Raw genomic sequence first — 22,296 nt, 5'->3', positions numbered from 1 at the left:
TGAAAGAATGCAAAATTGGACGATTTTGATTTATGTTCTGTAAAAAAGGCGTTCTTGGACTTCTACATCAATTTCAGACTTGCTACTAACCGTGAGAAACTTTTTCCGATTTTACTTTGAAAGAAGAAATAAATTCTCTTCGGGAGAAACTAATTAGAAATAGTAATGAAGCTCAGCCAGTATAGTGATTAGCTACATGCAGACGACTGGGGTTCGATCCCCGATGAGGGCAGAGGATGCCTCTGCGTCCAGACCGGCTCTGGGGCCCACCCAGCCTCCTCTACAATGGGTACCGGGGTCCTTTCCCGGGGGTAAAGCCGGCCGAGGCGTGATGCTGACCACTCACCCCCACCTAGTGCCGAGGTCAAGAATGAGTAAGTAGGAGCTATACCTCCACTCCCCACCAAGCGCCTACATGGCGTTAGCGGGACAGCTTTACCATTTTAATAGAAATATTACAAAGAATCGAGAGGCTTTGCAGATACACTGAATTGAATAAACGAACTTCGAGCTGCAGGGAAGATATATTTTTGTTTGGAACAGGCGTAGATTGATAACATTTTGATATTCAAAAACGTTGGCCAAGTAGTGAAGTCAAAGAAGTGTTGCTAGTCCTTTGCGGTCCTATGTCGGACTGAGTCCGCCACGTGTTTTACGAATTTTATACATGATCTGGTTTCAAGTGAGGCTGGTAAACAGTGTCAGCAATCTTTGAAGTCTTTATCTGTGCACTAGTGCTATTCAAATTTTCCTGGAAATATTTTGTGACCCTTATAATAGTGAAAGGAGGAAGGAGAGATACGTCGTTTTATTCCGACACGTGTCCAAGGAAGCCAGGACTCCACACCAAGTATTTTGGCGTATATCATAAAGTGGGGAGAATACCGTTGGGTGTGTAACTGTCATATTTACTTAGAATAGAAATATTTTATATCTGATAAATTTATAAAACAAATTTCTTCCTAATAGAAAATTATATATTTTTAATTATTTTTGACGCATAGAGCAATCCACCACTGATATATGCATATTCATTCAAGCGTTCTTTATGTGTAGTGACTTAATCGTTTCAACTTGGTCTTGAACTTTCGAACACATCAGCGCGAAAGAAAGCATAGCTCTGAGATTATGAAATTCAATGCTTAAACATCATATATCTGCATGTAATATAAGATGTTTAGACGTCGACAAAGTCATATCTATCGACTTGGTCTTGCATTGTTCTCTTCCGAATGACAGCATGCAGAAAAACACCATTTACTACACCACATCTCACTACCGACAATGGTACAGTCCGTGAAAAATATTTCACACAGTCAGTATTTAAACAGCAAGAACTGTGATCCTTTCGGAACATATTTTCACCATATTCAGCAAAGTTTCTTCTGATTTATGCAAGTTATAATAGAAAATCAAACCAGTTCATAACAGCAGTTGAATTTATACAGCTTAGTGGTATTTAAATAGACCAGCAGAGAGCAGTAGTGGTATTTAAAAGGGACCGCAAAGGGCTAGAAGACATTGCACATCAAGGAACTTGCGTTCTTCGGTTGTGTGAACAATTTTCCACGGATGCAAACACAAAGAAAAGTGAGAAACAGAAGATGAAAGAGTCAGACTGAAAATTTACTACCCGATCTACGTGAAAATCCAGAGGTTATTTCTAACACCTCACAGAGATTCAAAAAGATAAACAAATACTGTAAACTCTTCTGAGGAAAGAGGTCATATATAACAATACACCTACAAGTAGACAAGAACTATAGGTCTACACACCAAAAGAAAAATATGGAATTAATCCGCCTCTGAATGCATGTGGTCACATGACACTTAGACTGCCCCCCTTACAACTGTGACCTCATCCCTGTTGAACTGACCTGGGATAAGGTTTAAAGAGACACGATGTGCAGTAGGAGACACCTTTTGTTTGAACTACTTGCATGAATGGTGACGGGAGCGGGGTTCTTATCTGACGTTGAGTCATATCAAATTCAAACGAAGACAAATGCACGTCACTTGGTGAAACTCGCTTTGATACATTCGATTCTGAGCTGGCACAGCCTTCAGCTTCGACTGTTGGTCCAACGAACGGCGATCGATCCAAGGACGCATAACTTCAAACGAATGCAGTAAAACGATGGATGTAACACAGAGCAACAGTTGTGCAGTAAAACAGTAATCTTTGTAATGAAATAGGAGGGAACTGAGGGTCCTATTTTACGGTAATTATCCTATCTTATCATTCGGTTACGGGGACTGCGGAAACCTCCGGTCTATAGAATGAGATTCGAACCAGGGATCTGCCGAATGCGAAGCAGGAGTAAGCTAACTAACCACTGACTTTCGGTGAATGAATGAATGAATTAATTAATTAATCTGAAGAAAGGGGACTGCAATGAAGCTATATAGTAGCATTTTGCGTGGTTACAAAACCTATCGGAGGAACCTACCAATTGATTGTTCCGAAACGTTGTTAACCGCTTAAGAAGTACTTGGCGTCATAACCCAGAAGACCACGATCCGAATTTTTACCGCCGTGAAAACCACAAATCTTTTAAGTTTTAGTAAATTCGATTGTTTTCTTTTTTCTGTACTTTGTTTCTGAGCGGACAAGTAGCAAGCAGAGGGGAAGGCAGGAATACGAACGCGATGTCAGTGGGTAAACCTAAAGCGAAGAAACCTCTTAGCGTGTAAATGGGACATCAGACGAGGGTGTGGACTGAGTTAAAGTGACTTAGGATAAAGGCCAGTGGCAGGTTCTTAAGGACATGCTAACGAACTATCGGGTTCCACAAAAACAGAAAATTTATAGACAGGATTAACTACAATTAGTGTCCATGAAGTTCAGTAACTTGTGTTAATTTGACAGTCATCTATTCGGAAGTGGTGATACTTCACATTTTTGTTTCAATTATGTTGAAATACACCATAAAAGTCGCGATACAGATAAATAATTTCAGTGTGTCTATGTCTGTTACTAGTAACTTTCTAAAAAAAATTCCCATTTTCCCGAAAACTCGAAGTGATGATTACATCTTTACAAACATCTCTTCATTAATATTAGACCTTACCGTTCCATTGCGACAGTAGCATTTTAAAACATTGTAATGATTATAAATCTTTGAAACTTTCATATACTGTGGGCTGTTGTGCAGTGTGGCAGCCTTTGAATGAACAACTGGGCTCACATGTTCGAGTTCTGTAGCCGATTGAATGACCTGAGTCACAGACTGTCGAATGGATTCAAAATTCAACATATCCGTGGGAAATCACAAGCGAATGAGCGATTCTGTTACAGTGACATGATTCTCAAACATTGTAAGACGTACAGTCCATCACAGTCCGAGAGCCAAGTGCTCAGAAATCCCCTGGTCCTCCCTCTGCAAGATGTCACTATTATACATCAATGTAATTAAAGAATAATTGCGCCCGCCGGCGTAGGCTACCCGGTGACACTAGCTTCTACGCTCTGTGACTCATGCAACTGCACTGTTATCGTGTAACGGGAACTTCTGCTCGCGCATCGCGGTTTCTTCTGCCTCCTTCTCTGAGTTGTATTGATGTGATCAGGTCTACCAACACTGCAATACACTGTTATGCAATAAGCATAAAACTTATATGTTTAGAAAGTACACAACCAAAATAAATACGCATTTTTGAAGCAGGTTTAAGCAAAACATGGCTTATTATTAATGGATAAGTGTTTATAAGAGGATATTAAACTGTACCAATGCTGTAGAACTATGGAATATAGAAAAATACTCCTATAAAATAAAATGTAAAAATAATTTTTATGGTTTTGGAGCAGAATTATAGTTTTTAGAATAAATATTGTATGAGTAAGATTTTAAATTCTCATGGCGGCGAGTATGAGATGATTCTCTTCCGGGTTATTGCGCAGTGTAGTCTGGTAGAAGTTGACAAACGTTTCAAAGGTGCTTGCTGCCACCGTCATCAGGGCGATCTGCTTGAGCTATTGGAACTTGTCGGACAAGACGGTGAGGGTCTAGTAAACTACACGGAACAACCCAGTAAACAACCATCTAAATACTGTACAGTAGGAGAGTAAAACTATTTGAAGTTTTACTAGTTACATAGCAGTGTACCACAGAATTCTGGTATCCAGACCAGGAACTTTGTCCCGGGAGAGGAAAGCGTCTCTCTGACCACTCACCTCCATCTTGCGCCGCAAAACCTTATATATGTGGAGTTTCGCCTTCTTCTTTCACAGCGAGGTTATCAGATTTTATATTCTTCGTTATACAGAGTTCGTCTGCGCCTACTTGTAAAAAGCACGACGAGTATAATTAATTTCGTAATGCCTAAATATTACCAAAATTGTTTCCAAACTTCCAACGTATTTGCTACGAACAGAGACCGAAGTTTTATCACCACGCGAAGGAGAAAATGAAGGCGTCCCATGACGGTGACCAGTTCTTGCAGATAAGCGTAATGTTCTCATATACGATATAAGTCATCCGCGATAGCTGATATTAAGTTTGTCTAATCTAAACTAAAGGTTTCCGACTTTCCGATTGCCTTGAAACATGCGCCAAAGAGAATGACTACTCTTTATCGTGTCATGCATATTTCCACTGGTATGAACAAAGGACAACTAAATGTTTGAAACACAGTGATAACGTAACTAACGCATGTTTTATCATTCAGCAACTCTGAATTTTACCCACAGAATGTATTTATGTGTTTTGTACGATTCCGAGAGCAAACAGCATTGACCGATTGAATAATAGTTGTTTTCTCTGAGATGTGAAAAAAACTTTTGAATATTGCTTACCTTAGATACGTGCTCCAAAGTGTTGAAGGGAATACATTAAATTGTAGAATAAACTTTATTTATCCAAAGCTTAAAAAAATCCGCAATTTTAGGAAGAATCTCAAACCACACGTTATCAGGTTTCTAAAAAAAATCACAGTTCATACTAAATCCAAAAAAAAAATAATGTGTGCCTGTTTGCAAAGCAATAATAATAAGAACATCAAATTGTAAAAGAAAAAATCATTTGAAAATTCCGCTAAAAATTCGAGTTTATATTTATTTTATTTTGGTACACTTAGCTTGCATATTTTAATATCACCCGGTTACAAATATACACTGTTCTGAAATCTGTATAAGGATTAGCTGAAAGAATAGAATGTAAAGAGCACGCAATTATTACATGCATGATAGTCTTGTGACACGATTTGATTTGACACATCGAGTTTACATCGCCGGGAGTTCCGCATTTCACGTACATTCATTGAAGGTGGAATGTAACTCAAATTGTAGTTAATTTTTAACAAAGTGTTTCAAGCACAATTTACTTTCCCGTTTGCCACATTCTTAATTTGTTCAACAGAAAGTTTCCATAATAGCTCAGTCAGTAAATTGATGTGTTACAGACTCCAGCTATGCAAGGAGAACGTTTGTTACTGCTTCCTATTGTCGAATCCTCTTCTAATCGATCCGAGACGCTCTGGTAAATACATTTTCATTCGGACCCCGTGAAACTGACGAACAAATTGAAGTCTTTAGAATGAATACAAATTTTACAACTGATGAGAAATACAACGACACTTCCTACACTTCCTGAATGGTCTATACTGTCATACAATTATCCCATCAACTTAACATTTTCTCTGTACAGAACGACCTGAGAAACAAAGGAATAGGGAGTCAAATTTGTTACTAACAGTACACCGAGCCAAATTCTCTCCAGCCCCAAAACATGGGGCGTAAAGTGCTCTTGTTTTCGCGTCAGCTGTATGTACATTACATTACACTTGACGGATCGGTCCCATTCAAACAATCTTTCCAACCCTCGTGCCGTTTCACCCTTGCACCCTAAGTAAAGCTTCTACTAATCTGATGTTACGAAGAAACTGTAGGCTGCTCACACAGTGCAGGGCCAAAGAATGGCTTCCAGTTTCACGGCAAAACATTCAGCATTTACTACTGCTACCGTTGTGTAGGGGTGAGATTATGTATCTATGGAATTAGGCCGCTAACGGATCCATTGTCCAGCCCCCATATGATACATGACAGAATATGGAGCAGCAGAAGAATAATAACTGACAGCGGAAAACCTAAGAACTTGGAGAAAAACCTGTCGAAGTGTCACTTTGTCCAGCACAAACACAACACACGCTGCTGTGGAAACAAATCCGGGCCTCCGGGGTGAGAAACCGGCAAACTTGGCATAGTCTGAAATTTCAGCCTGCTCGCTGGTGGCTTAGACGTCATTTTCTGTTCCAAACTTCCCTTCAAATTATTACACTGAAAATCTGATACAATTCCTGAAATGCGATGAGTCATAAACAGCTTAATTGCATTTATTTATTCCATTATCTGCATTTTGATGTACTGCAAAAAGTGTGACAGTGGGCACTTGAGGTAACGCCCAAAATAAAACAAAGTTGCATTATTATCTATTTAAAGTATCAACATCAAACTTTCTTCTTCTTCAATTACAAGGATTGGGTAAAAAAATCCGTTCCAACGTCATTGGGAAGATTTCCTCCACCTCCATCTTCATCGGCCTACACAAAAAACCTATTTAGCCATAAATTCAGTTCCTACTCGAAAAACCCAATGTTTCTCGATCAGAAAACTCAGGTTAACGCTGTTTAGAAATCAATTGCTATTTATTCCAATGCCAGCAAACTTTAAAGCTGGGTGTTAAAGTAGGTAGGTTGTTAGCTTTAAAGGGTCAAATAACCCTGAAATGAGTAGTCTACGGATCCATCAACGCTGATCTGACTATGTTGCAACAGCCCGAAGTCGAGCCTTGGCCTCCTCCCATGTGGGAGGTTTCTTTGCCTTTGAAGCGTACATTTATGAGTATTGAGGGACAAGCCCACTGCCTCTGCACAATTTCTACTCAATCATGATTTGTCTGCTAGAGCCATCTAGTAGTGAATCAGGAGAGACTTGGCCACTGAATTTTGCTTACGAAACATCTCGTTCATGCATGATCGTAAGTTTCTTTTACATGCCGTGAATCTACGACATGGGACCACCGGCTTTACTTCCCCCCAGCCACCGAAGGAAGTTGTGCTCTTCCTCAGCCGGATTTGAACTCGCGAACCTTGGGTACAGTGGCGTACACGCAAACCAATAGTCCACCGAGGGCATCAACGCTGATCTGCGAAGCAGAATTCACTGGAACATGTTTTGCGAGTTAACATGGCGGCGAACATATTGAAAATAAATTGCTGTTACTTTCTGTTCCAGACATTTTTGAGCATAGATTACGGTAACAATTATCGAATATATCGACCACCATGGTACCTGCGTTTTCCGGGTCGACGTTGGCTGTTTTCAATATCTGAACACGGTGTTGAACCCAGAACATTCTTCAGTAAAAGGGTCACCACGGAAAACTCAAAATTCGATTTCATTGATGTCCTTGCCAGACAGAGACAAGCTTTAATGTCGTTTGAAATTGCATCATAAAAATTTTTTCAATGTCGTAATACGGTTCCAGACAAAATAACATAAGAGCCAAAAGCCTAGCAGTGGCGTAGAATAGCCTCGGCGCGACAGTTGGCGAACCAAGAAATAAACAGATCGAATTCTCAACATATGGTAAGGACTCCGTTGTTCTTGCGCCCTCCGATAAATCCACAAGAAATTGTCTTAAAATACCCCACGACCGTCTCTCCCTCAACATTGTTTAGCTAACATCCCACGTAGTTAGAACTTATTAAATGCCCCATCACTCTCGAGGCGAGACGTGAGATTCAAAGGTACAGAAACAAGCGGCAAAGTCTGATAAAGAAACTATAGTAAGCGCAGTATCGACTACCTTCAGTGATCATCACGTAACTCGTAACTTCAGACTTTTGTCACTAAAAGGACGTTTTAAGAACCCAGAAAACTGATTTTTAACTTCTTCCGAAGAAACTTGATAAATATCCATGGTCGAAAGTCTTTCGACCATGTAAATATCTAGATATCGTAATATTTTACGACATATTTTGGTGTTCTTTGCGTATGTCTGTATGACAAATGGGACCTGTAAGAAATACATATAACATTTTAAAAAAGGAAATGTGAAAAACTGTTATTTCTCTAGCATGTAAACTCGGAATTAGTAGAGATAAATAATGGACGACAAACTTCCGTTAGCATTTCCTGTCTCCAAGCTGATGTTGTAACCCGGGACGTCCCAGATAATAACGTTCGGTCGAAATAAGAGTTTCTTGGTCATGTAATTTAAAGACGTGAAATAGTAAAATTGTTTCACAAATGACAAACTTTCGTAGGAATTTCCTCAAAAGGAGTTTTATGAAAATCGCTGCATCGGGCGTGGACTCGAGGATAGTAGTATGGGTAAGGGAATTCCTTTTAGGCCGAACGCAGAGAGTTGGAGTAGGAGGGCAATTATCAGAGGAAGTCAGAGTAACGTCAGGTGTACCGCAAGGGAGTGTATTGGGTCCACTTCTATTCCTCGCGTACGTAAATGATATTTGGAGGAACATTGAATCGACTATTAGACTTTTTGCAGATGACTGTATAATATATAGGAAAATTATAAATAGTAAAGATATAGGAAAGATGCAGATGGATCTAAACAGTCTGGGGGAATGGGCGGCTGAAAATGTTATGAAAATTAACCCAAGTAAAAGTAAAGCAGTTAGTTTCATGAGAAGTCGGGTGAAGGAACCACTAAACTATTTGTTACGGGACCAAATAATTCCGGAAGTGAAAAGTTGTAAATACTTGGGAATACTCTTAAGCAGCGATTTAAGCTGGGCTGATCAAGTAAATTATACGGTGAAGAAAGCCTGGAAGGCACTTCATTTTACAATGCGTGTTCTCAAAAAGGGGAATAGTAACACTAAAAGTCTAGCCTACACATCACTAGTGCGTCCGATTCTGGAATATGGGGCGGCGTGCTGGGATCCTTACAGGGAGGGGCAGATAAATGCGTTAGAACGGGTGCAAAAAAAAGCATGTAAATTTGCATATCATAGGAGCGATTCGAACTGGGAAACCTTGGCACAGCGTAGAAAGATAGCACGTATATGTGCTCTCTTCAAAGCGTACACGGGAGAACGGGCATGGAAGGCTATAGGTGACAGATTGCAAAGGCCATATTATCTGAGCAGGGTCGATCATATTCGGAAAATTAGGAGCAGAAAGCAAAGAACAGATATCGGGAAATATTCTTTTGTAAATAGGACCATCCAACTCTGGAACCAGCTACCTGCTGAGGTTTTAGGGACTCTCTCCTGTAAACCAAGTACGTTTAGAAAGAAGGTTAGAAAAGTGATAAATGAGGTGAAGTAAAGGAAATAGATGGGTGGGTGCAGTGAAGGGGGGTAAATTGGGGTGAGGATGGGAAGGCTTCATAAGTGTAGTGAAGTGAAGAGAAGGTCCTGATGAAACGTGTGATTCATTACTGTTACTGTCTTATGTCTAGTTGGTATTAATTTTTAAGTTATGTACTTTAGGTTATATGGTTTTGTAATATTATGAGTTGTTTTATTTTGAGTGTGGTGTGTTGTTTTGTTGTGTCTCATTGTTTTGTTGTGTCTTATTGTTTTTGTTGTGTCTTTTTGTCTTACTGTTTTGTTGTGTCTCATTGTTCTGTTGTTTCTTATTGTTTTTATAATAATTCATTCACCGTCCATACACAAACTTAAAATGTTGTTAAAATTTACTTAAAATTACATAAAATTACAACATTTTTTAGAATTAGATCTTGATACATTTCACATTTGACGACATGTTTCGGTGTATTACACCATCATCAGGTCAATCAATTTAAAAACTGTTTTAAAAGCTGTTGTACATCCTGCTCCGCGTATATTGATACGTTTGACTGTTTTGATTTCTTCCTTTTAATGCTTGGATGTTTATATCGGGTTGTAAGTGATGCGTTGTACGTCCGATATTATGGGGCTGTAGATTGCAACGCATCACTTACAACCCGATATAAACATCCAAGCATTAAAAGGAAGAAATCAAAACAGTCAAACGTATCAATATACGCGGAGCAGGATGTACAACAGCTTTTAAAACAGTTTTTAAATTGATTGACCTGATGATGGTGTAATACACCGAAACATGTCGTCAAATGTGAAATGTATCAAGATCTAATTCTAAAAAATGTTGTAATTTTATGTAATTTTAAGTAAATTTTAACAACATTTTAAGTTTGTGTATGGACGGTGAATGAATTATTATATTGATTAAACACAAACATGACGCAGTTAAGATATAAATTATTGTTTTTGTTGTCTTATGTTTTTTGTGTCTTATTGTTTTTGTTGTGTCTTATGTCTTTTTGTCTTACTGTTTTGTTGTGTCTCATTGTTTTGTTGTGTCTTATTGTTTTTGTTGTGTCTTATGTCTTTTTGTCTTACTGTTTTGTTGTGTCTCATTGTTCTGTTGTTTCTTATTGTTTTTGTTGTCTTATGTTTTGTTGTGTCTTATTGTTTTGTGTCTTATTGTAGGACCACTGCCACCGGGTAAAAACCCATTTGCAGTCAAATAAATAATAAATACATGAATGCCTGGACATATTCAAAGTGATAAGTTAATCTGCAACATTGTTTTAAAATTATTCGTTTAAATATCGATCCGATATTTTTTCAGATACTTGTGGTAAGTTGCAAATTCTCTGTTCATGTTTCTATAGACCAGAACTTCATGACAGCAAGTCAGGAATACGATGCCTGGAGGTTAACTGGTATTTCAGTATGGAATGCGTCTCTTGTCCTGAAACATTTTCGCAGCATTCTTCAGACACTATTAAAAGACACTGCAGGAAGCTGTGCCAAATTTTCGTAATTTAACACACAGAAGTCTTGGATTGTTACAATTCTGAACGTTAATGTTATTCATAAAAATAAAATAAACAAACAATGGACAGTCTTTTCGAATGTCAGAGAATAAACGGTGTCCACGGCTGGGTATTTTAATCGTGTTCTGCGTTGCAGTGCATCGGTCTACTAAAGAGATGCTATGTTTATTGTGACTAATCTTGTAGAAGACGTAAGACTGTGGTAACTACATACCGCTTGTCTTAAAGGTTAATAACCCGATACTTTCGTCGGAAAGGGTTCACGAGTTCCGTTTTTCGCAGACTAAACAAGAATATTTTTCCGGTCAGCGTTGCTCGATTTATGCTGGTAATGTAGCCTAAATATAGATGCAGAGGGAAGTAGAAGCGGAATTTTAAAATATTATTATAATAAACACATCCTCCTCTCCTTCATGCGACCGTTCGAAATTTAACAGAAAATAAACCGAATTTAAGAAAGTCAAAACTCTGCCAATGAGATGGCCACAATGAAAGAAAAGTCGATTAAATTAAACTATATTACATTTTGGAAATAGATTGTGTTAATAACTAGAGGTATTCTTCATGCTGTAGCGAAAGCGAAGAACACCTTATAAGCTTCTATGTCTGTCTGTAGCGTTTCTTCGCAACAATAAAACCGGAGGTTGTAGGAATCCATTGTTGCGGCAAGAACAACCGAAGGACATTTTTGGAAGATATTGTTTCACAACAACAACCTGCTACCACATTAGTGCAAGAATGGTCAAGACGCAACGATGCCCTCGGATCACATTAGTGTAAAAACGACCTATGTGACGTGGTGTGAAGAACACTTTTGGAATGTCAGTGTACTCCAATATTATAACTCAGGGAAAGGTCTTCACAAAGCAAAGTTTTGGTTGTGTGTGTTGCCTTGTGAAAACAATGATTCTGTTGCATTTATGTTAATCAAAACACGAGCCTTCTACTCATTCTGAATACAATATGGGTTGTCCGTAATGATGCATATTTCTAAACTTAAACTACGTAAGTGGGTACTTCATGTTTACTGTATTAAAACTGCTGTGTGCTTATACAATCGACTTGAATTAGCATACAATGCTTCTAAGATTATCCTGAGTTACTCCCGTCAGACAGACAAAGCGTCTACCTCATTCCTTTTAAGTAAACGATATGATTATGTCACTATATGTCTATCCACATTGTGTTCCAATCGTTATCTAACTCTTGTTAGTGTCAGATATATGAGAACTATACGTCTAAGATTTTTCTCACTTCTGACAATATGTCTGCGCCATAAAACTAGTTGTAATATATGACACGGTATTCACTTCATTCTGGATTTGCTCACGTGGTATTATGCATATGAACATATATTTATAAGTGTAAAAATGTACGCATATAACTCCAGCACTGTGTAAACTTGCTGATATTAGCGAATACCGACTGAAAAATCAGAGAATAAAAGACGTATGGAAGTACTTGCATCCCTACAAGCGTCCAACACATTTTTCAGCCAGAACTCCAAAATATTTTGTTGATTTATCTTAGTCTCCAATCCAGTCATTGGTGAATTTACCAAGATTTTAAATCACCGCGTAACATTCATCCGAACAGTTGTGCCGTGATTGATTAATATTTTGATTTCGAGGTTTAATGTTAAAAAAATATGACATTCCTACTGCTGCCATTGAACGCACCTTAAAATTTTGGATGTATTTCACGTCTGCATTATTCAAGATAGAAATTTAAGAACGTGGCTTGCAGTGACGTGACCTTTCTGCCAAATTCCACACAAATCCGTTCAGCAAGATACTAAACCATAGCCCGGTGGACATGATCGCCATACGAATAAGAGGTTCCAATGTTTCTTTCTCTCCTAAAAGGAACAAGATAGTGTCCGTTGTAAGAAATGATCGAGCTAGATTAAACGCAGGAAGAAATATCTGCAGTGGTGTGCACAGGGACAACAAAGTAACTGTATAACGTTTAGTAGCATTGCATATGATTACTTACACACAATTATGGCACCTCCAGACAAGTTTCTGCGGATACTTAACACCTGCAATACTGCTTAAAATTGAGTTGCTTTGTCATATTTGAGTTACAAAGGTACAAGAAATTAGACTCCATTAAGAAACGGTAGTCGGGACCAAAAAGTGCATTTCGTCTACGTCACTAGCTTAGGGCAGAAGGAAAACAAACTCATATACTATGGAAACGAGGATTCCCAGCAAATATAATTTCAAAATGACCAGTTGGATTGGCAGTGGCAGTCGTTCACCAGTACTGAGTCCAGCGTTTGTTAATCAAAATGGTTTACAAACATTTGTGAAGAATTAAAACGCAGAATTATTGAAGCCGACACAGACAACTCTCTTAACATCACGTCTGAGATAAAAGTCAATTTCAACGGCATGACTGTAAAATCAGGCAACAGCATTGACGTGTTCCTGCAGGTTACAAAACTGGCTACATCGCAGTAGTACATAATTCTTTACTGTTTAGGTTATGCAATAAAACGCAACTCTAAAACAGACTGTCGTCTTGTTCTTGCTCTGTTAAATAGCCATTTATTTTGGACGATAATTATATGCACTGAAATAGTGGTGAATAAATAAATAAGTGTTGCTGTATTCTGGGATGTTGTTCCGTGTAGTCCGGTAAAAACTGATCGACGTTTCACACGTGCCCTTTTTATGGAGGTAGTAAACACCTTTGAAACGTCAAATTTCTACCAGACTACACAGCGCAATATCCTAAAAGACAGCTTTCTTCATGTTTGTCGCCCTGAGAACTTGAAATCTCACCACATAAATAAATAATTAAGTAAAAAAGTAACAAAATAACGAACGAACTAACAAATAGGTTAGTCAGAAAAGAAGTATTACAAGTAAAAAAATAACAAGGCACCTCGTTCGACTCGTGCTGTCGCAAATCACAACAGACGACAAAGTTAAATGATTCTGTAGTTAGGTATGTATTGTGCTCCCCTTTACTCTGCTAGAAACTGCTGGAGCGTACAGACACATAATTTCGTGTGCTGAATGCAGAGCTGGTTTGGTGATTAACTGCTCTGGGGGAGACAGAGATGAAACTGCCCACAATAAGATAGGGGATGATGCGAGACCTGAATGCCAAGTACAGCTTCTATCAAAAATACCGTGCATATAAATTGTTGGTATATGTTACCTCCTTTCATGTGCATTATTTTCTCAGGAAACACACATACTATCGAATAGCACAAACGTCGTTTAACCACAACCAATGACGACACAATATAAAGAGTTACCATAAAACTGGATAAATGCTTCTTGAAACTGTAACACAACAAACCCATTTCAACCAAACTCTTCTTACTCGGAACATTCCTGATAAAAATCTTGGCTCCTGGCTAACCTCACTGATGTTATTTCGTGGTTTTACTCAGTCCCTCCACCAAAATGTTGGGATAGTGCATTAAAGTATGTCACATACTTGGATGTCCCACCAAAACTCCTGTCCAGTGGAAACCTGGAAATCTTATCAGGAGTAAAGAGGACGGGTCGTGATACTAATAATTCTACTTCACCTAATGCCGAGGCTAAAAATGAGTGAAACTATATCTCCACTCACCCATATGTATCAAGACATGGTACACAATTACATGTATTTTACTTTTGTGAGTATTTAAATGCGTTTCAGCTAGGTCCAATGTATTTATTATCTTCTTAATTTTAATACTCTTAGGATTAGGCCCGTGTGTCATATTATCTAATATCCTGTAACCAAAGGGGGAATCTGTGTAAGCACAAAAGTTACATGTCGAAAGCAGACACAGCATTTACAGTGCTCAATGTTATGACCTGTACTGTACCGTCATCGAGGACGCAAAAATGGTGCAGTTTCAGAATGTTTGAACAGCGGGATCAATAGATGAATTAATTAACTACCAACAGTACGAAAGGGAATATACAGAACACGAAACGCAGTCACAGATTTCTCTTTCACAAACAGACAAATGTATTACAGCGTGATTCAGAAAATAGTCAATGTCTTAGAAAATCTGAATACTGGAATCGCGGGTTGAATCCGCTACAGACAGAACTGCATTAAGCAACCCTAGTTTTGTCTGAATAAGGATTTACTGTACAATGAAGTTAGTGGCAGTGCTAAGAAGAAAAACGAAATTACGGCACAAAAAACACATTAGACACATTAGCAACAGGTACTGCTGTATGCTGTGTGCTCTAATTTCTGCCCTGTTTCCGTAATTTCTACACGAAAATCTAAATGTCTAACGCAACGAAATTGTCTTTATAAAAAAAGTGTTTCAAAATTGTTTTATAAACGCCCCACCCTCGTAACAACAAGAAATATGAGTAAATACATCTACACAATATCTGGTCGTTTTGCCCTCTTTTACTTTCGGACTCCAGCTGTTGAAATGAAATCTTTAAATACTTTAAGATCTGGTATAATAAACAATGGGTATTGCAGTGAATGTAGAAAACGCTGCAGTAAAGAGATATGTACGGCTAGACAGAAGTAATAACGCGAAGTAAACCAAAATTATTAGTTCGAAAGTGACATTAAAACAAGCAGCCTCATATAATAGAAACGAAATCAACTTAAGTGCATTGGAATAACAAGAGCTGTCCGTACGAGAAGACAAAACAGTGGGTACGGAAACGAAGTAATGTAACGTTACTGTGTGTTATGTGCGGCACAATGCAGGATATTCTTAGAACAGAGACGCAAAAAGGAAACCCGAGAGGCCCTCGTGTGATGGAGCGAAGCGAACTGTCAGAATACGGACTAGGCTTACCAGACCTTCAGGAACGCAAATAGTGATGCAGCTGTTTCGTCTTTACAGCTGACTGATTCATCGTTTAACAGCACTACATGTGAAATAAATGAGAGAGGAAATGCGATAATTCAGATGAAAGCTGACTTATACAACCACTGTCTCACATGCCCTTGCTGGGCTTCGAACAGAAGTTGACGTAGTGAGAGGACATCGCTATCTTAAAAGTCAAGCAGTTTCATTTGCGTGGATTTATGAAGGGAACTGTACTACGTTGTCTACTTGTAGGATAATAAGCAAAGTTTTAGTCTAATAATGTGTTAATTACAGTATTACTCTAAAGAATCTGTGTCTGTTATATGATATTTACTTACTAGGATGATCAAATCAAGGATAATGAGATCGGCTTAACACGGCAAAGATGACGAACTAACTGCGTAGAGCAAAATCTTTCTAGAACAGTTTACTGTCGGTAAAATAGTCGATAAATTCCCTTCCTTTTACGGGTTACGAAACTTATTGTCGTGTTCACAAAAGCACGCCACCAATTCCTGTAATGAGCTAGATGACTCCAGTTAACATTCTGACACTCTACTTCTTTAAGATTAATTTTAATATTATCCGCAATTCTACGCCTGTTTCCCAATATAGATATTCATTATAGGTTTTCCGACTAAAATTTGAACTAAATCATAGCAAACAAAAAAAGATCTCCCACATAAATAATAGCATAATATGAGCTACTTTTGTGAAATTCTGGGGTGAGAAAGATCACTAGCGCCACAAAACAGCTTTCTATAATGTTCCAACAGATGTGCGAACATGCTACTTTTCTTGAGGCATGTTTCTAAGACTTAAAATGTTAATATGTCAACAGGACAAAATGTGTACAAGCTTTCCCTTTGATGACAAGGAATAATGAAACTTTGAGGAAAGGCACATAAAATTTGGCAAGGAGATGAGTCACGGAAATTTGATATACAAACTTAAAGAATTATGCGTATAAAATTGGCGATTAAGTGAAACTTCGAAGTCATGCCACATACTTTTAGTTACACGACATGGACCTAAGTAGACAGCGAAATTGCTCATTTATTGTCTCTACAAGCTCCTCCAATTCAGGGTTTCTCAACAGAACTGGAACAGTATTTACACTTTACCAACTCGCGTGCCGACGGATTATAAATGAGGAAGGCCCAAACTTCTTAAACTTCATGGTAATCTATTAACAAGTCTGTGAAGTATAATAAGAGGCGCGTTAGGCAGAAGTAATTATAAATGATATGCTAAAACTTCCATGCTCTTCAAATTATTCACAAAACTCAACTACAGGTACTTCCAGACCAGCAAATGTTGGCTTAGAGGTGAAGCCCCTACATAAAGACCGAGGATATAATTATGAAATGCTTGCACCTAATGTGAGGAAGGAATTGAGTTCTGTGACTGGAAAATTTAAGAAGAATTTGATTAGTGAATCGAAAGTGTATTAAATGCATTGAAAGCATCTACCTATAAACGCCCACATACACTGTAAAAGTACGCGCTTCTAAGCACAGATTTTGAAAATTAATAGAGTAGAAAATATTTTGGAGTAAATACTTACATAGCAGTAATGTACAAGAAATAACTTGGTTCATATACGCTTTAAAATCGTGTTGAAATTGAGTACTAAATTAACACAATAAGACGAATGTTACTTCAAACAGTCTAAAATAAGTATTTTGTTTCTTTTCTTATTACGATCGTCTGCTGAAACATTCAAATTATTAGTTTTCGTGTAGAATAATATATTGTGATAAAATTACATCAAAATACTGGTGAAAAAGTGTTAGTGCTCTAGGTGGTCTTAGAATAATAATAAATAAATAATTTTTCAAGAAGTAAGTCAAAATCCATTTATAAAACGTCTTACATGTTTATGCACGCAAGTTAAAAAATAAATTTACGCAACTTTAATTGATTTCATGGAAACAGATCGTTAAACCCAAAAGGAAATTGAAAGGGCTAGAAAATGTTTCGTAAAATTCTCCAAAGTCAGAATCATTAAAATCGTTTTCCAGTTGTTCCATGCGTTTAGACAGACGGACAAAGCTCTCTAAATAGTCGCACCGTACCACACCTCAAAATGTTACTACCGCTGCATCTGCTAACACGGTCGTGTATTATTCAATAACATTCTTGAAAAATGTGCTCATTAGCTCTTTATATTAACTGTCCACTTAAAATTACGTTGCGATATACAAATCTTCTCGGCCCGCACAAAAACCATAAATGGGTAGCATGGGGTCCGCAGACCATGTTTTGAGAATTTATACTCTGAATGGGTGGTAGTGTTTAAAGGAAATCGTCATAAGTTCCTATCAGAACTTTAAAAATGTTGATTCCAGTTATCTCGGAGTGACTGAGTTATGTAATTTGACTATATGGTAATTTAACCATACAGACCTATCGGAATTTGGAAAGCGTAACAGTTATCTAATTGGGGTAAAATTTGACCAGGAGATACTGTTCGGCGAAAGCTATCTGACCTACACAGTTGACAAAGTGTCGTTAAACAAAATAAGAATCTGTCAGTCTGTATAACGCATCTTTGAAACACGCTAATACTGCTTCTATGTAAATAATAGTTTTAATTATCTATCACATAAATTTCATAGAGAAGTGTTTGAAGCTAACATGATCTGTTTGGCACCTCATAGCAGAGCGCATCTGTCATTTCGCACTGTTAGAACAGTGATAATTGCATGTGTCACATCCTTTACTAACTCTACAATTTGCCTGCAGAATATATTATGGGTTTCCTATGATTCTCAGAGAAAACATCGATTGTTTCCATAGACAGCACTAACCAGTTGACCTTTCTAATGGATACATATCTCTCAGGGTTAAAAATTGGTACTGTGAATCATACAATTGTAATCGTGGGACAGACACCTTCAAGCATGCAGACGTATGACCTCATGTTTATAGGGAATGAGGTTAGACGGTGCCAGAATTAACACGACATTGCTTTCTTCGGCGAGTTTTGTTGTTATATTCACCAGAGAACAAACGCACGTTGTCGCCTCTGAGAAGCAAGATGCACGTCTCTCATGATTATTTCAACAGAACAGAACTTGTGTCACAGTGCTCCTGCAGTGGACAAAGTTTTCTTGCACCGAACTGTAATTCCGCTTTGTGCCGCAAATGAGTGCGACTGCGCAATGTATGTAATATTCTATTGATCGCTACGTACCACCCGTTTCAGGGTAGGAAGTAGAAACGCTTCATCCACTGCGATCCTCCCAACAGCTGAGCTAATCTCCGCCCCCTTCAGTAATAATATCAGTGCACCCCTCAATCCGACATTCCACCCCAAGTCAGAGGACAGAAAACAAAATAAGATCGGCAGGTGTAGTCTGGAGTTCCTCTTTGTATGCACAGTAGATCACAGCCATTAACTAAAAGCTATGATTTATAAGATTCTTTGATAGCAAGAAAGAAAGTGAACATTAACATTTCAGAAGAAGATGTCATGGTGTCACAGAGGAAGTATGAAGTCTTCATTTTCTTTCGATTATGGTATTGTTGTTCTCTCCAAATCATTCGACTAACCTCGGTAAAACTCGATACAAGAGACTCACACATAACTTTTTCGACTCATTTTGATTTTTCTTTAGATTGATTCACCTTAATGGCTACTTTACTCAGGGGAGAAAATTAACTTTGTAACTTAGTACATCGACAAATTCTGATAAAGCTTTGTAAACGGCCCTAGAATTATTCGAGTTTTCATAATTTGTCTGAATTCATTTTAAGGCCTACGTTACTCAACATTTTTGAGCCTATCTTCCTAAATATTAATCTCGGAGAGAAAAGCTACCAATAAAAATACATGTGATCTCTTATATAACATATGCACAAAATCAAATAATTTATAGTCTCTTGTAAAATGACAATAGAAGTTCGTCCACCCTCCTGCTACCATCCTTCCAATTAGTTGTTGCCTCCCTTCAGACATGTTTAAAAAGTAGGAGATTCATATCGAACTGAAAAACTTTGACATACCGATACTGACCTACAAAAGTCACACTTATGAATGCCATAATAAAGACTCAAGCAGTCCCTAAGACGCACATTTAATGTAAACCTCCCACCTCTTCCACGACGTTGCCCTAGAAGTTTCCTCACAAAAATATATACATTCCTTGCGTCATCTATTAGCGAGACAGCCCTTCGTATCGTCCTATATTTCACGACTCTAGAAATTCTAGGTTATCTGGATACATTAATAAATTCCTCCCTATGTAACCTCCTAAATTGCTCACGTATTTTATCCTCCTTGGGACTGAACTGGGTTAAACGTGCAAGTAATACTTAGGACACACATGAGCACCACCTGCGAAATTATCGATGTTAGTGAAGTCCTCTCAATAATGTCACTCTTAACCTGTCATGTGACAGACATGCCTTCCCCAGTTTCTCAACTGCTGTTATTGCGTACAATGGAATGCACGCTTTCATAGTTATGTGTTTGGAATACTCGTGGAAATATGACACGTAGACTTCCAAGTGTACGACTAGCGAACTTTTATAATCTCGAAATTCATTTCGTTGCGATAAAAATGTCCCTTAAAATTACGAAACAAAGAATAGACCTGACCTAACACAAATCAACTGAAATACAAAATCTTCTGAAAACAATTTAAACACACGTTTGTAGTAATATCCCTGGCTATTATGAAAGGCTTTAAAACGTCTGGTCAATGAAACAATCTTTGCGAACAGTCTCATTTTAAATTAAAACTTAGAAAAACAGAAATGGTTACTGACCCTCACAATACCTTGCACTGACCGACTTTCATTCGCGGCTGTTTGGTCTGTCCGAAGACACCGTTACAAGCTAAAGAATTATACTAAATTCAGTATCAAAACAGCTCATGTTATTTATAAATGTGTTTTGATCTCACAGAAACAAGGCACTGGGATAAAACATTTCGAAGAAACGGAAACAACAGAAAAGTAAGAAAACAAGCAAGCACAGCACAAAACATTGTAGCAACTCTGAGGATAACGGAGCACAACGCAAATCAAGAACCTGAACAAATCTAAAAAAGAGATGAATACATAACGACCTAATGCGCAATTAACACAGACGCTGAAACAACAGAGGTTTAAGATTAATTCGCGAACCAGTTCTGACTTCAAAGGGCATAAGAATTAAGTATTATAGGAACTATAATACTATAACTATAGTAGCTCAGTCGGTATAGTGACTGGCTACAGACTGGGCGACCGGGGTTCGATCCCCGACGGGGGCAGAGGATTTTTCCTCTAGCCTCTGCGTCCGGCTCTGGGGCCCCCTCACCCTCCTATCCAATGGGTACCGGGGTCCTTTCCCGGGGGTAAAGCCGGCCGGGGCGTGACGCTGACCACTCACCCCCATCTAGTGCCGAGGTCAAGGAAGAGAGGAGCTATACCTCCACTCACCCCAAACGCCTACATGGCGTATAGTGGGACAAACTTTACTTTTTTTATATTTACCCAGTAACTTGCTAAGATTATACGGTTACCAATGTAAATCGAAATATTTTGAGAGTGATACAGCAATGTAAATTATAATTAATATGAGTTGTACCGGGTTGTTACTTTAATGTCACGTTTTCAATTACTTGTACAACGGAATGGAACTTAATTAAAATGAGGTACAGAACTATACTTATTGTCAGTTACTGGATACAACCAAATACACACAGCAATCAGTAGACACCTGGTATAAGCGAGCACATTATTCTGTGATGCTAAAATAAGACTAAATACGACAATTACAGCATAAACACTTCATCAACCTTAGGCTATGTTTGTTTACGTTCAGTTTAAATTATTTTACTTTACACAGTTTTGTATAACCGGAAAGATTGATTTTCAAAACGGTCAGTAAAATTCGCATACTTGAAATCACTGCCAGTGCCATAGTGTTGGGATAAGGAGGCCTAACACTATAAATGTTTACTAATGTGCAAAATCTTAGGCAGAAAATTCAAAATTTGAGCAGAAAATTCCAATGTCAAATAAAAATAATGCAGAAAGCATACACATCTGTTCGTGTAACTGAGTTACTTGAACATCTTCGTAAAGCGATACATTGACGCCACCGAGACAGCAGTGAAGTCTAGGCTTAGCGCAGAAGAAAAATTAATGTAAAACACACATCACCTGCTCCACGTTACGCTAGCAGTCAAGTTCCGAACAGCTTACAACTTCTGTCGCCTAGTAAATATGAAGTTTTGTAAACAGATACATGCCTAAAATCACAGTAAAGATAGTGCTAACAGTTGAAGACCCGTAGACACTATACCGCATATCAATTCAGATAAGCAATAATCTTTATGACACTGTCAATTTCGCTTTGCGTAGATTAGCCATTGTGCAGTAAAACAAAACTCACCATTAGAGTGTAGCGTGAAACAGCAACGTGAAATGCATCGCAGACGGATTTGTGGTCTGGTCTTGAAACAGCTCACAGAGATGTTAGGTTAATGCAGTATTCGGTGGAACGACAATTGGCCTCATGAAACACCTACAAATGTAATGGCCTCACAACACTTCAGTTAAGCACGTAGCAGTAGCAACTATGCTGGCGTTACCAGCATACTCTGGAACTTCACGATTTGAATGGCATGTCATAACGTTTTTAAATAACGCAATGCACCAATTATCGTTTGTAAATTCTCGACAGAA

General features: G+C 38.2%; 1 protein-coding gene across 1 annotated transcript in view; it reads right to left on the bottom strand.

Annotated features, from left to right (window-relative positions):
• LOC110835892 (uncharacterized) overlaps window positions 1-22,296 on the bottom strand; it is a 171,051-nt gene extending 148,755 nt beyond the window's left edge. The window contains exon 1 of the mRNA XM_022076590.2: window positions 22,004-22,296. The gene's annotated coding sequence lies outside the window, so the exon portion shown is untranslated. The remainder of the gene's footprint in view (window positions 1-22,003) is intronic.

Source organism: Zootermopsis nevadensis, unplaced genomic scaffold, assembly GCF_977971745.1.
Source record: "Zootermopsis nevadensis isolate Lab colony 2312 unplaced genomic scaffold, Znev_1.0 Znev_ptg000011l, whole genome shotgun sequence".
In the NCBI taxonomy this organism is placed as follows: domain Eukaryota; kingdom Metazoa; phylum Arthropoda; class Insecta; order Blattodea; family Termopsidae; genus Zootermopsis; species Zootermopsis nevadensis.
Note: the sequence above shows the minus strand (reverse complement) of the source record. Positions and strands in the feature narration are given on the sequence as shown.